Raw genomic sequence first — 16,115 nt, 5'->3', positions numbered from 1 at the left:
ATATGTCAGGTACATATCTATTATTGTGTACATTACTGTTAAAAAATATTGTCTACAGTTATCATTAGCATTTATGTAAACTCAAAGCTTTATTTTTGATAGCACGGGAAAGTGTTGAAACCCCTATAAGATTTTAATTTCTCTGTATTACCACTGGGAAGATTTACCCTCTCTTTTTGTTCTGGTGACCATTGACAGAAAATGATGGGAAATCTACAAGCTTTAGTCACAGAAACAGGAGCTGTTGTTACTTCCTGTTATGTCTGTAGGACTGAAAGTAAAGGTATGCTGATGGGACACCAAAGACATTTAAAAAATCTGAAAATCTTATTAAACATTTCTCTGTCCAAAAAAATGGCTTTAGGCTCCTTTCACACGAGCAGTCTGATCAGATCTGCCTGTCTGTTTTTGAGGCAGACCCGAGCAGACCTTCCATTTTGCTCTATGGAGCGATGGGTGTAAACAGACATGTGTCCGTTACAACCCGCCTACCTCCAACCTGATCCAATCTGCCCAAAACAAATGGAAAGAGATCTGTCTCCCTCCACCTGGGTGGATCAGGGGGCAGTCGATTGTAAACAGACAGCCAGTCCATTTACCTCTGACTGCCCATAGAGCAAAGTGGGCTGTGTCTATGTCCGCTCTGCACGAGCAGAGCAGACACGGACCTGTTATCTGCCCACTCTGCTCTGCTCAACTGGAGATCAGCACACAGATCCACTGCTGAGAAAGTGGATTACAAGTAGAGTCTGGCCTGTGTGAACAAGGCATTGCACACAGTTTATCAAAAACTCTATTATACAATGCATATACTATATAAAGTACTGTGCAAAAAAGGTTAGAGGCAGTTGTGAAACGAAAATGCTGTAAATTAAGAATGCTTTCAGAGATAGAAACATTAATAGTTTACTTATAATGAAATTTATAATGAAAAAATGGAAAGTAAATAGAAGAGAAATCCAAATCAAATCAGTATTTGGTGTGACTTCCCTTTGGCTTCAAATCAACATTAATTCTTCTAAGTGCACAAAGTTTTTGAAGGAACTCGGAAGATCGGTTGTTCCAAACATCTTGGAGAACTAACCACAGATCTTCTGTGGATGTAGGCTGTCTCAAATCTTTCTGTTTCTTCATGACTGACTCGATGGTGTTGAGATCAGGGCTATGTGGGGGCCAAACCATTACTTCCAGAACTCTTTGTTCTTCTTTACGCAGAAGATAGTTCTTATGTTTGGCTGTATGTTCGGGGTCATTGTCCTGCTGTATAATAAATTTGGGGCCAACCACATGCCCCATATTCCTGCATTTTCTGTAGGCACCCATAGTCAGAAATCCAGCCCATGGTCTTCTTTTTGTTTTATTGAGGGGGAAAACAACTTAGATAGGGATAAGGGATTAAGTGATGCCCAACTTGACTTGACAGACCAGCTTGAGGACAAACCTCCTTCTCTATATACAGAAAAATGCAGATCCTGTACTATACTCCCTCCAGAATAATCAGTCTCTAGATGATTACTAGCAAAGGTTCCTCTTTTAGGAACTCTATGTCCCCTGAATGGGACTCAAAGTCCCAGCACTTTGTAGGAAAATACTAGCCCACCTGGCTTCTTTGTGAAATGTCCCAGAACAAGGGATTTAGGTTAGTTGTGAAACTGTCCTCCTAAAGGCATGCTGGTTATTGCATCTGGCAGCCTTCTCCCTTGTAGGCCCTGGGGGTGTAGAGGTACTCACACTGTCCCTTGTATCCTGCTTCTTTGGATAAGACTGCTTGTCCAGGCCTATTGCCATGCTAGTCTTCCATGCTGGGCAAGGTGTATCCTAGATATGACTTGTAAGGTAGTGACGTTCCCTCTCTTCTGCTTCCTCTTTCCTTCTCCTTCCTCAGATTTTGCCTTCCCCTGGGATCCTCTCCCAGGCCCCAGGGTTCTCAACACTCCATCTTCCACCTGATCACCAGACTCCTCTGCTAGCTAGGAGCTAGGATTAATATTTATAGGCCCATCTCACCACACTGCCAGGCCTCCTGTTTAGGACTGGTCAGGCTGCCATAAATATTCAGACTCTTTCCTCTGCCCCTCCACCCACTAGCTTCTAGAAGTTTCCATGGACCTCCAGAACCAAGGGGAGGTGGTAGAGGCCTGACCAGCAGAGCCCTCCAGTCTGACCTGAGCTTGACGCCCCCGCAGACATGCTCACTTCAGCTACTCTGTGAGCCAAGATAAATTTATCTATCTAGCACTAGATGGTGCTACATTTGGAACTGCCTACCTTCCGAGTTCCTTCAAAATTCTAGAATTGATGCTGGTTTGAAGCCAAATGGTATATACACAAAATATTGATTTGATTAGGATTTCTTTTCTGTTTGTTTAACTTTCCATTTTGTTGAGATCAGCTGGCATACATCAGGAAGTACTTGGTAACTTTTTGCTGTTACTTTAATGCTTACTTACCTCAGATACCCAGATGAAGGCTCAACCTCTAACAACTCTGAAATTATGAGTGGGACCAAGAAATTCACTGTGGTTGTAACCAAAAGAATTGTTTCCACTAAGCCATTTAATTTTTGTGTGTATTTCTAAATACAAAAAGTAATTAGTAATAATATACGCATTGCCATTTCTCCTTTTGCAAAGAGACTACACATATGTTACAATTGCTTGCTCAGGTAGAAGTGGTCAAACATCTTTGGGTTTAAGTCAAAACAATGTGTACTTAAATATAGCATGCTGTTGTCCACCTCAATGTAATTGTGCAGGATAAAATGCTGAAAAACATACTAGTGTATATATATAAGAGCTTCTCATGTGTAATTATTCCCTTGAAACTAGCTAGGTCTGTTACAGTTCATCAACTCAGTGTTCTTCATTAATTAGTTGGTTATACAGACAAACATAAGCATATGGCTTTCATATAGATTTACTAGGTCCATAGGGCATAATAACTAACAAAAACTAAATTTTAGTGTAATGCTTAGCTACTTTTTTTCTTAAAGAGAAACTAAGCTAAAAATCTATTTTTAACTAACTCAAAAAACCCATCTATTGCTCACAGCCTCTTCCAAATCTGACTTTCTGTTGCAGGGTTGCTACATTTGTTTGTGTTCACTGTTTTCTGGTTTACAAATCCATTCAAGTACAGTATGTATTGTTGGCTCAAAAATTGCTCCCATTCTCTTCCAAATGTCTAAATATACTGTATATTTTGCTGTACACTGTATATAAGAATGAAGCCACCTTGTCTTGCTTACTCCTGAGATGGACTATAGACTATGGGATGTGTAGTGTGCATAGAGCAGTGTATATGACCATAACTAATGTGCACTTCTCATTCCAAACAAAATTAAGTGATGGGAAAATTAGATATTTTGGAGCTCACAAAGGATTTTGAAAAGGCACGAAAAGAAACAATTTAATAAAAAAGTAGATTACAGGGCCATCAAGTAGTTGATGTGTATGGACTGTTTTTTGGAGAATAAGGATATTAAGTGTCATTCTTACAAAAGTTCCAAGGAAACAGATTGGTAGGAAATTAATATTTGTACTAAAAATATATATGCTTACATGCACTACACTTACAATTATAGGGAAACCGAATACAATAAAGAGGATTGCAAATATGCACATCATGACCGCTGGACTGGGAAGCCTACCAATAGCTATTTCCTGTCCTGATGACATAGACATTAGTCCTGAATTGATTAGAGGGCAGATGTCATAACATCACTGAAGGTAAGGCAAAAAGATTGGTTGGATACTGATATGTAGGGTGTCTTTGACAGGCTGATCATCAGAACTAGAACTGGTAACAAAGAAGACTGCGAACATGAATTAAGCTGAATTATAGGTATTAGCCGCTTTTTGAAAACCAGCAATATAATGTTTATATTGGGAAAGATGAGGTTATTTTCTATAAGGCTTGAGTTGGGCTTGAAAGTCATACAAAGGCTTTTATTTGGTACAATGCCTTTTTAAATACCCTGCCTATTTTTTTAATGAGCTGGCAAAAAAAAAAAAAATGTCTAAGGCATATCTAAACCCAAATAACAGTAATGTAATATATTGCAGCTTACCAGGAACTAGGTGAAGTGGCTGCATTCATTTTTTATTTTAGGCCTTTCCCCCATTGTTTCTACCTGGTAGTACTGCAAATAAAACACTTCCTGTCCCTGGATGGCTAAGTTCCATCCACTTTATCCATGGAGGGAACCAAGGTTATCACCCATGCTGCTTTCCAGATACAATTACAAACACATTCCTCTCCATCACCATCACCATGGAGTAGCTTGCAAGGAAGATACAATTGTTTGTGCCTTTAGTTCAGCTATCAGGAATTAACAAAGGCACCGTATTTTAACAAGATCAACAGGTATTTTCTGTACTTGATCTGAAAAATTAAAACAAAAGTGGCCACCACATCTAAGTACTGGTGTGGTGGAGTGCCCATTTACTTATCATGCTCAGATGCAGGTTCAGGTTCCTTTGACTAATTTCCCACAACTCCCTGGGTTCCTGGACATCCCCAGGGAAGAAAGCTTTTTCTGCTTCCCTCCCTCAAAAGCTCAGAGACGCCATACCTGTTAAGACAGAAGTAGCTGGACAAAGTAATCTGAAGCCAGGTGAGTAGTTATCTTCTGTCAAAACCAGTGTGGATGCAGTCAGGCAGGATTCTAATGGCAAACCCAGCTACTGTGGGGAACCCAGCACCTCCCCATCACTACCAGAGTACTCTATATCCAGTGGGGTGTTTCTTCTATGTTCTCGGGCCTGGGATCCCTCCAGTCATTTACATGTATTATTTTTGTTTCTGCATTGTATGCAAGCATTTTGACCCTGTTTCAGATTACCTATTCTAACTTTGCTCCTGTCTACTAAACTAACTCATTTTGCTGATTACCCATTCTGTTAAACATGGCATCTACCAACAACTTTGACCGTGTAAGACAAAGTTGATGGGAGTAAAATGACAGCAGCACTTGGTAGTACTTCTCCCCTTCAATAATGACACCTTTCTTCCTGGCAGAATTCCTGCTGCAATGGACTTTGATGATTGGGTCATTGGATGATTGGTCAAGAGATCATATAGGATTCCGTCCTCTCAGCAGTCAGAACTTGCCATTAACATTTAAGCGAATCAGGTTAATCCCAGCAGAAGACCAGGATTCTTTTGACAAAATAGTTAACTGATTAGAACTGGTGTATAGTCAAACAGTAACATTAGGGGACCATTTCATCGGCAGAAAACAGAGATATAGACAGATGGCTGAAGGAACAGTTTGCAGATGGACTACTATCTGACAAAATCAGGGAAACCTTGCAAAAGAAAGATAGCAGAAAAACCAGTCTGAAGTTTTTAAACTGTTAGAAGCAGCCATAGCCTGTCAGGAGTAGAGATGTACAGGCTCAAGTGCACCCAATGCCATTATAGGTGGGAAACAGACCAACCTGCACCATGAAAGTGACAGAACCATTGTTCCAGGGATAGTTTCCTAAGAAGAAGACAACAAACATGCCATAGACCATACCATACAACTAAATGATAGCCACGGATGGGCTCCCTATAAAAGTGGATGAGAAAACTCCCATCATGCCTCTGCCTTTGGGAGTCATGGTTGTAACTGTAAATCTTGCAATGCCTCATGAGACTTGTAGTTTGGCAACATCTGGAGAGCTGCCAGTTTGACACCCGTGATCTAGATGAAAGTGGAACTGTGGTGAACCTTATCTATGCACTCAAAAATATTGAATCTAATTGAATTCATTGTGAAGAATAGCTGGCTGTTAAGGAGTGGGGCAGCCTCCCAGCCGTCGCATCCTTAACAACCTTAACAACCATGACATCTGCTGTCAGTGGGATTTTGCAGACATTAGAAAATGTAGAAAAAAACAGTGTGAGGGTCCCTCCATCGATACCAGGCCCTTCAGGTCTGGTATGGATTTTAAGGGGAAACCCACGCCAAAATTAAAAAAAATCCACACCAGACCCTTTTCCAAGCATGAAGCCCAGCAGTCCTGGAATGAAAGGAGACAAGCAAGTGCCCTCCTGAACTATACCAGGCCACATGCCTCAACTTGGGGGGTGCTTTGGGGCAGAAGGCTCCCCCACAAAGCACCTTGTCTCCATGTCGATGGGGACAAGGACTTCTTCCCCACAACCCTGGGCTGTGGTTGTGGGGGTCTGTGGGCAAGGGGTTTATCTAAATCTGGAAGCCCCCTTTAACAAGCCCCCATATCCCGTTCCTCCTATGTGAATGAATATGGAGTACACTGTACCACTGCTCATTCATCAAAAATAAAAATAAAGCATTTTTGACAAGTCCTTTTATATGAAAAAAAAAAGTCCCCTGTAGTAAAGCCAATGTTAATCACAATGTACTCCGCTAACCCGGAAAAAAAAAAAAGGCCCACTCTTGTCGCTGGCTCTCACCCTTTGATTGCTGTGGTTCCCACCGACGGTAAATAAACAAAGGGGTATGGTCACTGGTGATGGGGGGTGGCCACACCTCCTTGTTTATTTGCCATCGCTAGGCACCAGCTGACTGACAGTAAATAAACAAAGGGGTGGGGGTCACCTGTCATAGGGTGACTACGCCCCTTTGTTTACTTACCATCAGTGGGAACCAGAGATGTCAGGCAGTGGGAGCCAGCTACAAGAGCATACCTTTTTTTTTGGGTCAGTGACAGCGTTCATTGTGATTGAAGTTGGATTTACTTCGGGGGACTTTTTTTTTTTTAAAATAAAGGACTTGTCAAATACTGCCTCTTTGTTTTTACATATTTTTGAAATTTTTTTGGTGAATGAGTAGGGGTACAGTGAACCCCATATTCATTCACATGGGGGGCCAGGATCTGGGGGCCGCCTGGTTAAAGTGGGCTTCCAGATTCCAATAGGCCCCCTCCCCGCAGACCCCACAACCGCCACTCTGAGTTGTGGGGAAGAGACCCTTGTCCCCATCAACATGGGGAAAAAGGTGCTTTGAGGGGAAACGTTGGAAGTGCCAGACTTTGACCTTCATTTTGGATTGTAAAGGCGCACGTCAGCAAGAAAAATTTTGAACACCAAGGAAAGAAGTTCCTGGAACTATCCTACAACAGCATATTCCAGGTCTGTCAGAATGATTTTCAGAGAAGGAACCAAAGAAAAACAGACACCTACACCATAAACTCATCAAACCCATCTCAGTATCTACAGAGTGGTCCAATAGGAATTTTTCAAAGAACCTGTCTAACATCTTGAGCCATAAACATCTCTGCCACCAGAGGTTCAATGGTGGCTGTCTCCTGCAATTTCACTATTATCACTAAGAAACCCAGGAGAAGCCATGGATCTTGACAATAATACAATACTATACAATACTATACAATAATACAAAGCCCTATGGTCACTCATCTCAGGTCCATGTTCCTGATGTGAAGCCATCTGAACTACCACCAAATGATGTGCCCCAAAACAGAGCGAAATCACCTCTTACCACTAAATGGAGCTAATGATCAAAGAAAATCAATATATTATTCGAACTATGGCCAGAATTCATGAGGGTTAGGCAAATGCTTGTGACATTTGTTGAACAATTTTTTACATGGACCCCTTTGATTTTTTAATTTCAATATTGTGGATATGTTCTTTAATTTTATCTTTTCAGTCTGTGGGTAGTGCGACCAATATAAATATGTCCACGTGAACACTCTAAAGCACATATCAGCAACAGTTAAAAAAAAAAAAAAAAGGTTTGTGGACTCATGCCCTGAACCCAATTGAAATACATGGTGAATGAAACCTGCAAATAAACACTGCCCATTTTTAAAGCTAATAGGAAAATAATTTTCAAACAAAGGGCATGGGGAGTTGAGCAAAGCTGGGGGAACATATACCAATCCAAACATTAAAAAAAATCTATTTGGTGGGGAGCAGAACTTTAAAAGGGCTTAAAATGCATAATTCCCTCAAACATGCTTTTGTATGTCCCAAACCTGCCTGTTATGTGGCACACCTTTTTGATGTACTAAAGCAGTGGTCTCCAAACTGCAGTCCTTTGCTTGCCTTTATCTGGCCCTTTGGGCACTATTCCTCCCACTCTCATTATCAAAGGGGCATAATTCCTGCCACTGACACCAACAATGGAGCACTATTTCTCCCACTGACACTAATGATGGGGCAATATTCCTCCCACTGATATCAATGATGGGGCACTATTCCTCTCAAACACCAATGATGCGTGACACCAGGACATTTTCTACTCCCTCTGGCCACAGTCCATCCCGTCTAAAGTCTAAAGGATAGTAAAGTGGCTCTTTGTTTAAAAAGTTTAGAGACTAAATCAAAAGTGAAATTTACAACGAAAAAAAATGCTGCTAAATGGCAGTTCTTGGCCACTTATTATTTATTTATTACAGGTACATATATAGCGCTGTCAAGTTACTCCACGCTTTTGTATATTGTTCATTTGCATCAGTCCCTAACCCTGACGGAGCGTACGATCTAAGGTACCTAACTCACATTCATACATACACATACTAGGGCTAATTTAGATAGAAGCCAATTAACCTACCAGCATGTCTTTGGAGTGTGGGAGGAAACTGGAGTACCCACAGGAAAATCACACAGGCACAGGGAGCACATACAAACTCCAGGCAGGTGGTGCTATGGATGGGATTTGAATCAACGATCCTAGCACTGTCAGGCCGAATGCTAACTATTTAGTCACTGTGCTGCCCACTTCATTCTGTTTATAAACAAGCTGGGGATTCCCTTCAATATCTATACAAGACTACTATCCAGGATAAGGATCTGGTATGGATTGTAATGGGGTAAAGTACCCCCAAAATGCATACCAGACCCAGGATGTCCAAAATATCATGTCCCACGAAGCAAATATCTGAAGACTATCCACTCCCAAGAATTATTTCCCCACAAATGACAGCAAAGCTTCAATGCTGTCATTCATGGCAGGATAGTGGTTGCTAGAATGCCAGCAGATGCCAGCGTCCTAGAAACCAATTACGCAGCCTTTTCTGGCATTTTCTGTCCTTTCGCAATGTTTGATAACTACTTAGGGTGATGTCCACTACTCGTGGGTATAAATTAACTTTTGTCTGTCTCCTTAAATTAGTTTTTTGTGTAAATATAATCATCTCTCTTGTATAAGTCCAAAAATTTGTCACATATACCACTGGAAATACAATTGTAGTGTGTACCTCTGCGGGGGCCTCTTAGAATATGCCCAGGTCTCCCACAATAGTTCAAAGGCTGCCAGTCACAAGCACAGTTCATGCACACCAACAATTCAGTCTAGTGAAAGTCTTTTTAAAATGTATTGCCGCATAACTTGAACAGGCAGGAGAGAGGTTTAGGGGCACAGGATACTCCAAACAGTAGCAGAAAAAAACAGGAGGACAATTTACCACTAATCTTCTTTAAGCAGACTTTCCGGAAGGTAACAGGAGATAGCCAGTATATCTAGTCCAGTCCATATAGCAACCTCTGGCACTTATTTCCCTTCTAGCACTTGCACACTCAATAGTTGATATCAAAGTCTTCACTCATAGTGCCCTAGAAGCAGTCTGCCACCCAGATAGCTCCTCAGTGAGGGAGACAAAAGATCCTTCTCCAGACCAGGACTTCAGATCAGTGTCCTTCAGCAAATAACCTTCTAGTAATCTTCTCCAGGCCCTCAGCCCAGCTCTTGCCGAGGCCCAGACTGCAATTCTTGTCTCACTAGCTATCTCCCATCGGCAGCAGCCCTCAAAGAACTGGAACCCTCCCTTTACAGGAAAGGCTTTCCAAACATGTATCACCTCCCCAGCCACCTTCTGGATGCCTTCTTCCAGGGATTGACTGGATCATGATAAATATTCATGCTGATCATTTGACTGCTCCTGTCCTATATTCTGGAAGTCTCTTCCAGAAGCAGGTAGGAGAAATTAAACACCCAGCCTGGAAACCCTGACCAGACAAAAAAAAATTGATCAGTGCTCTATTCACTACAGTGAAGCCAAACACTAGATTTAGCCTAGCAGCCTAACATAATAAACAGAACGTAATATTTATACAATAGATTTGGGTTATGTCACCTTCCAATGCCCTGGCAAACGACACTCCTCCATGAGCTGGTGGTGGACTTTCTTTGGTGTCAGCACACCTTGGATTGCTGGCATATGGGAGAGAAGACACTAATCTAGCAGCATGGAGGAACAGCAGGCTGAATAAGTAAATCTACTGTTCCATGCCCCTAGATTAAAAAAAAATTTACTTTTTCAATGTGAGCACAGCCCCACTGCAAGGAAGAATTTTTGATTTTCTTGGAATTCAGTTTTAAATTTATATTCACAAGGTCACCTATGCCAGGGGGTCCATATCTTATCAAAAAATTTGGGGAGACCACAGGTCTCATAGGTCAGTTTATACAATGGCAAGGCCTGTTAATGAGTATCTGCCAGTAGCTTATGGTGCAGGTTCAGAGGATTTCCACAGGATAGCTATAACTTTTGCATAGAAAAAAAAAGGTAATGAAGGAGTTTGGTACAAGTGGAGATACCAGAATCCTACAAATATCTTAGGAGACATCTAGCTGGATTACATAGCTTGGGTATGGTCAGAAGAAAGGCAGAAAAGTCTGTTTTTTTTCTGGTCAAAATTACATTTTAAAGGCCAAACCATGTGAAAAAATGTTCCTTCATCAAGGCCACATCTGAGGCAGATAAGTGTTGGAATTTCCCCCTTTTTAAACAATCTATCAGCAGTCGCCAACCTTTCGGACCTCACGGACCACTAAATTCATCATTTTAAATCCACTAATATGATTTATTAAAAAAGATAAACACAATTGTAAAATAATGATCAGAGAACTTCCATTATATTAATATGAAATGCACCTATTTAATGTAACAAACTCGTAAATGCTTATTTTATCAGAACAATCTTTAAAGGTTGTTTAATTGTAACAAAATTATTAAAGTTAGTTTAATTATTACAAAATAATTGAATCTTATTTAAGTATTATACATTTTAGTGTGATATTTGTTGCTGCTTGTTTGAAATAAGTTTGTGGATTTTTGGCTCCCATGACGTTACTGCAAGACGGAGAGCCGTTTCTATTTCAAGTCGAGACCGGTACCGACAATACTGATGTGTACAGCTCGGCAATGGTTGCCTCATATAACTTGAGACTACCCTGACGTCACACTGCGCTTCTCTTGTTTCCCCTCTCTAGTACAGTTTGTGAATTTAGTGCACTATAAGGGTGAACATTGTCATTCAGAATATAAGAATTTCTTAGAATATTATTTTTGTTTTATTATTGGTCCACCGGATGGCGATCGCTGGTCTATATGGCATATAATAGATAAACATTTTAGTTTAAATTGTGTCTGGAGGAGATGACCAATGTATTATCTGGGCCTAAAATATGCTGCCTGGCATCCTCTCGAAAATCGAATATATCTTCCTGCCATTGATTTTATAGAGGGGTGCATACCCAATATCCCCGTCTACTAATAACATCTCTGTCTACTACAAGAATTTGTAGTGTCACACATATTTCCTTAGTGCTTGTGCATACAACTGGATGTCTACAGTGTATGTGGTTTTATAAAATAACAAGGGAGGTAAGAACTGCTGCTTCTAGTGTCATTTTGGTATTTATTGGCATCACGGATGAGCCACTAGTTTGCAAGGATATGCTTTGTATATCAGTATATGTGAAGTTTAGGAGGAGCTAACCATCTAAACTGTATTGTAGTCTCCAGCAAATATCAAAGGGTCAAAGGACCTTCAGCTATTTCCAGCATCTTGGCCATTAGAAGTTTAAATGAGGATTTTCAACATCGTGGGGGGCACATATAGGTTGACCACAGTGTATGATTTAATCAGGAATGTAAGGACCAAAATCACATAGCATCCCAATAGGTCAGTCTTTAAATGTTTGACTGTCACAGCGGAATTTTTAATGATACGGGTAGACAATTCTCTAGCATGTTGGGTAGGTGTAGCATGGTGCAGTGGCAGTTACCGATGTATTGAAGAACTTGCAAACAGTACAACAGCACAATGAAGGAGCTTACCCAACCAGAAACTTACAGTACATGCAGAAGAGAGTCAACGCTAGTAGGTCCGAACTGAAGACAACGCCTGCCGAGGGGGGTGGAATGTGACCTTGGCTGCTCCTACCCAAAAGGGAACTTGCTGGAGTACAGACATAGTCCCTGTTATGTCCCTGCTCCTCTGAAACCTGTCTCTACAGCTAGTGCTGTCTCTGACAGATGGGTATTCTCACCCTACCACAGCTACTTCGCAAATGCTCGGCAAAACCTGGGGGCACTTAAAAAGACTGCGTGACCCAAGATGGCCACCAGGGTCGCCTGGATGCAACATAGTCTGCTGAAATGCTGTTCCAGAGAACCAAGGGAATCAGAGAAACAAAATTTCTCTGAATTTCCCCCTCCTGTATTGCCGCTCCAGATGAGTGCCACCTACAGTGGAGAAACTAGACTGTACCTGCCTACAAGTGTATGAGGAAAATGTAGAATGGAAGGATTCGGGTATTTTTTCATACTTTCATGCTAAGATTGAAGCAGGAGAAGTGAGTAATCTCTTTGTACATAGACAGTCAAATACCAAATACCAACAAGCTTTTACCCTAAATATTTTTTAATTACTCATAGTAAAAAATATATTTCAGAAGAATGGATTGGGTCTGTATATATGACATATACCATGCATAAAGAAATAGTTTCAATAAGAAGTGCTACTATAAAGCTATATAGGATGTGGGCACCGTCAAGTGGACAAAATAAGTCAGTATTCCAGTAAAAAGATGGATACATCAGAAATAAAAACAATTCCAAACCAACAGTACTATATCCTTATTAAATTTTATCCCCAAAATAAACAACAGAGTTGGGGGAACATTTTCCAAGTGTTAAAACGAATCAAACAGAGAAAATATTGCAGATGCAAACAGGGGCGGACTGACAACTCATGGGGCCCCCGGGCAATAGGGGATCATGGGGCCCCTGTGTCTTTGCCCAAACTAAAAATAGCCTATGAAAAAGGTACCAGGGGCCTCTCATGGGGCCCCCTACTGACCCCGGGCCCTCCGGCAGTGCCCGAGTTTCCAAATGGTCAGTCCGCCCCTGGATGCAAATGCCATTTGAATATGCCCCAGATGGTTTAGCACATACGTGTTCAAACCTGGACTGGATAGCTGATGTAATAGGACCACAATTCCCAATATGGTTCAGATGAGTATGTGCTGAAACAAGTAAGTGGTAGGATAGTACATTGCAACTTGTAGGAAAGATGTGTTCTCTCAGGTCTATAAAAATATCTTGTTCAATTTTGTTAACAGTGAAGAGTATAAAGAGTTCTAACATGGAAACAAGACCAAAGGGGCTTCTAACAGGCTGGTGACATTAATAAACTTTCAAAGTAGATCTTTCGTGTAATATAAACATGACAGTACAGAATAAAACTCACTTATGTCCCATTCACACCTGAGTGTTTTATAGCTCGAAGTTCGAAGCTCTATTCTAACAATGGAGATGGTTCACATCTCCACTCCAAGTCGCCTGAAGCCTAAAGCTCAAACAAGTTCTGGAGCTTTGTTTGTAGCTCAAATTGGGCAGATTTGCGGGTTTTAATTCCCAAAGAAATTAATAAAAGCGCGCAATTGGTGAGTTTTTGCACGCTTTCACACATTTTGACAAATGTTTTGCTGCTGAAATTAAATAATGTAAAAAAAACAGCAATAATGTATGACTAAATAAATGTAAAATAATTAAATAAATACAAACATTAATTAAAAAATCATAATAAATAATTAGACCCTTAACCATAACTCCTAAACCTAAAAAAATTTACAATTTTGAAAATAATAATAAAATAAACATCCAAACAAAAATGTATTAATAATAATACTAATAATAATAATAATAATAATAATGTGATGTTATTATTTATTACAATTTTTCAGGGTTAGGGTTTAATTATTTATTATTATTTCTAAAAAAAATTTCAGGGTTAGGGTTTAATTATTTATTACATAGTATTTATTTATGAATATTTTTATTTGTGTATTTATTTTACATTTATTTTTTCATTTATTATTGTTATTATTTACACCCTAACCCTAACAAAAAAAAATAAGAAGACAATAATTAAAATATTAACCCCAGGGGGCGTGGCCGAGCCGCGAGTGAAGATGGCCGCGTAATCACGGAGCTCCCGCCGGCCGGTTCCTACCTTGCTGCCGCTCTGCACTGACGGGTGAGACATCTCCCCTCTGCTATGGGGAAGACCGACAGGGCACCCTCTGGGGCCAGATCGCGGTCCCCGCGGGGTCAGAACGCTCAGGGGAGGCATATAAAGGAGCTCTTCCGCTCCCAGCTGAAAGACGGGCCGCAGCCCTCTCCCTCTGCAGCGTCCTCCCCCTCTCCCCCTCCCTCTGCAGTCTCTGACACAGGCTCTGCAAGCACAGCCGAATATGCTGTGCTGGACACAGTGCCACAGCTGGATTCCTCACATTCCTCACGTGCTACACATTCCCTATCATTAAGGGACCTCCAGGCTGTGGCAGCTGACATAAAGACCACTTTAACCACCACATTAACCTCTGCCCTCTCTGAATTAAGGGATGACATCCGCTCTATGGGCACAAGGGTGGAGCGGGTGGAGCTGGATACCAGGCAGAATCAGGCGGCAATTTCTGATTTACAACAACAATCAGCGCTGCATGTGTCGACCATTCGAGATTTTTATAGACACATCGAGGACTTAGACAATCGTGGACGCAGACGCAACATTAGGGTCCGGGGCCTTCTTGAATCAGTGGAACCTTGTGATGTCCCTAAAGCGGTAATAGCTATCTTTAATGACCTCCTAGGTCGCCCACCTTCAACCATGATTGCCATTGAACGTGTACACCGGGCGACCAGTCCTAGGGGGGAAAACACAGACCCTCCCAGGGACGTAATTTGCTGTCTTGAAAGTTACCCGCTTAAAGAGGATATCCTCAAATGCGCCAGGGGGAGAAGACATCTTGCTTATGAGGGGGCGGAGATACAGCTATATCAGGACCTCTCCAATCTGACCCTGCAACAAAGGCGGGCGCTGCGCCCCCTATTGGATACTCTCCGCACGCGCAACATCCCCTATAGATGGCGGTTTCCGTTCTGCCTTTCTGCTCAAGTGAATGGCCGTAATTTCAACCTACGTGTTCCTGAAGAACTGCCATCTTTTCGCTCTGCTTTGGATATTCCTCCGATTGCCTTACCCGATTGGAACGGGTCTATGAGGTTGCCACGTGCCCCAGATCTGAGAGCTGAAGATGGTGCAACGGGCGGGCCTAACCCTGCTCAGCGACGGCGCCGGATGGTCCCTTCGACACCTCCACGATTCCCTGCAGGGGCCTCTATGGACACTTCCAGTCCCACGGCCTCCCCGGCGCACAGGAAGCCTCGGCACGAGAACCAATGATCCGCTACACCAGCAGGCTTTCAGCCTCCGTTTTTCCAGTTTTCCTGTTGATTTGTGATTGGCCAGCTACTTTTGCTTTGAGTAGGGCTCTACTGGTTTGCCCCAACGGTTACTGTTGCCTCGTTACAGTCGCTCTCGCAGGCTTTAGTCATCCATGTTGATATGCCACCTCCCCAGGTTTTGGGGTGATATTTATTAGCGTACAGGTCAGGAGACTTGTTCAAGATCGACACCCGGTATACACCCCATTGGTTTGCGGATTCTCCTTGCTCTAACAAGCATACTGCTCTTGCTCTGGATCTCTGCGCCTATCGCATCATGGAGTTACCTCCCCGCAGTATATTGCCTACTGAAGAAGAGTGGTCTTGCTCCTACGGCAGGGGTCTCTATCTCCTTCCGGGTGCCCGGTTCACTTCCTGTCTTAAGCTCCTCTTGTTCCGGTTTGGTGAAAGCTCTCGGGAAGGCCGGCTCCTTTCAGTTTGTACTGCACTACAAGCCCAGGCCGCGACCCGGCTTCATCTGAAGGATTTTTGCAGCCTTTTGGGGTCTATTTGACCGGAGGGAGTTGCCTCTGCTCCTGCTTCGGACACGTGCTCTATATGATACCCGTGGTTACTTTTGATATCCTTTTTGAGTTCTGCACTAGA

Source organism: Staurois parvus, unplaced genomic scaffold, assembly GCF_062004578.1.
Source record: "Staurois parvus isolate SC_StPar_1 unplaced genomic scaffold, SC_StPar_1.0 ptg000232l, whole genome shotgun sequence".
NCBI classification, from domain to species: Eukaryota; Metazoa; Chordata; class Amphibia; order Anura; family Ranidae; genus Staurois; species Staurois parvus.
The sequence above is the reverse complement of the archived record's forward strand: the minus strand, read 5'-3'. Positions refer to the sequence as shown.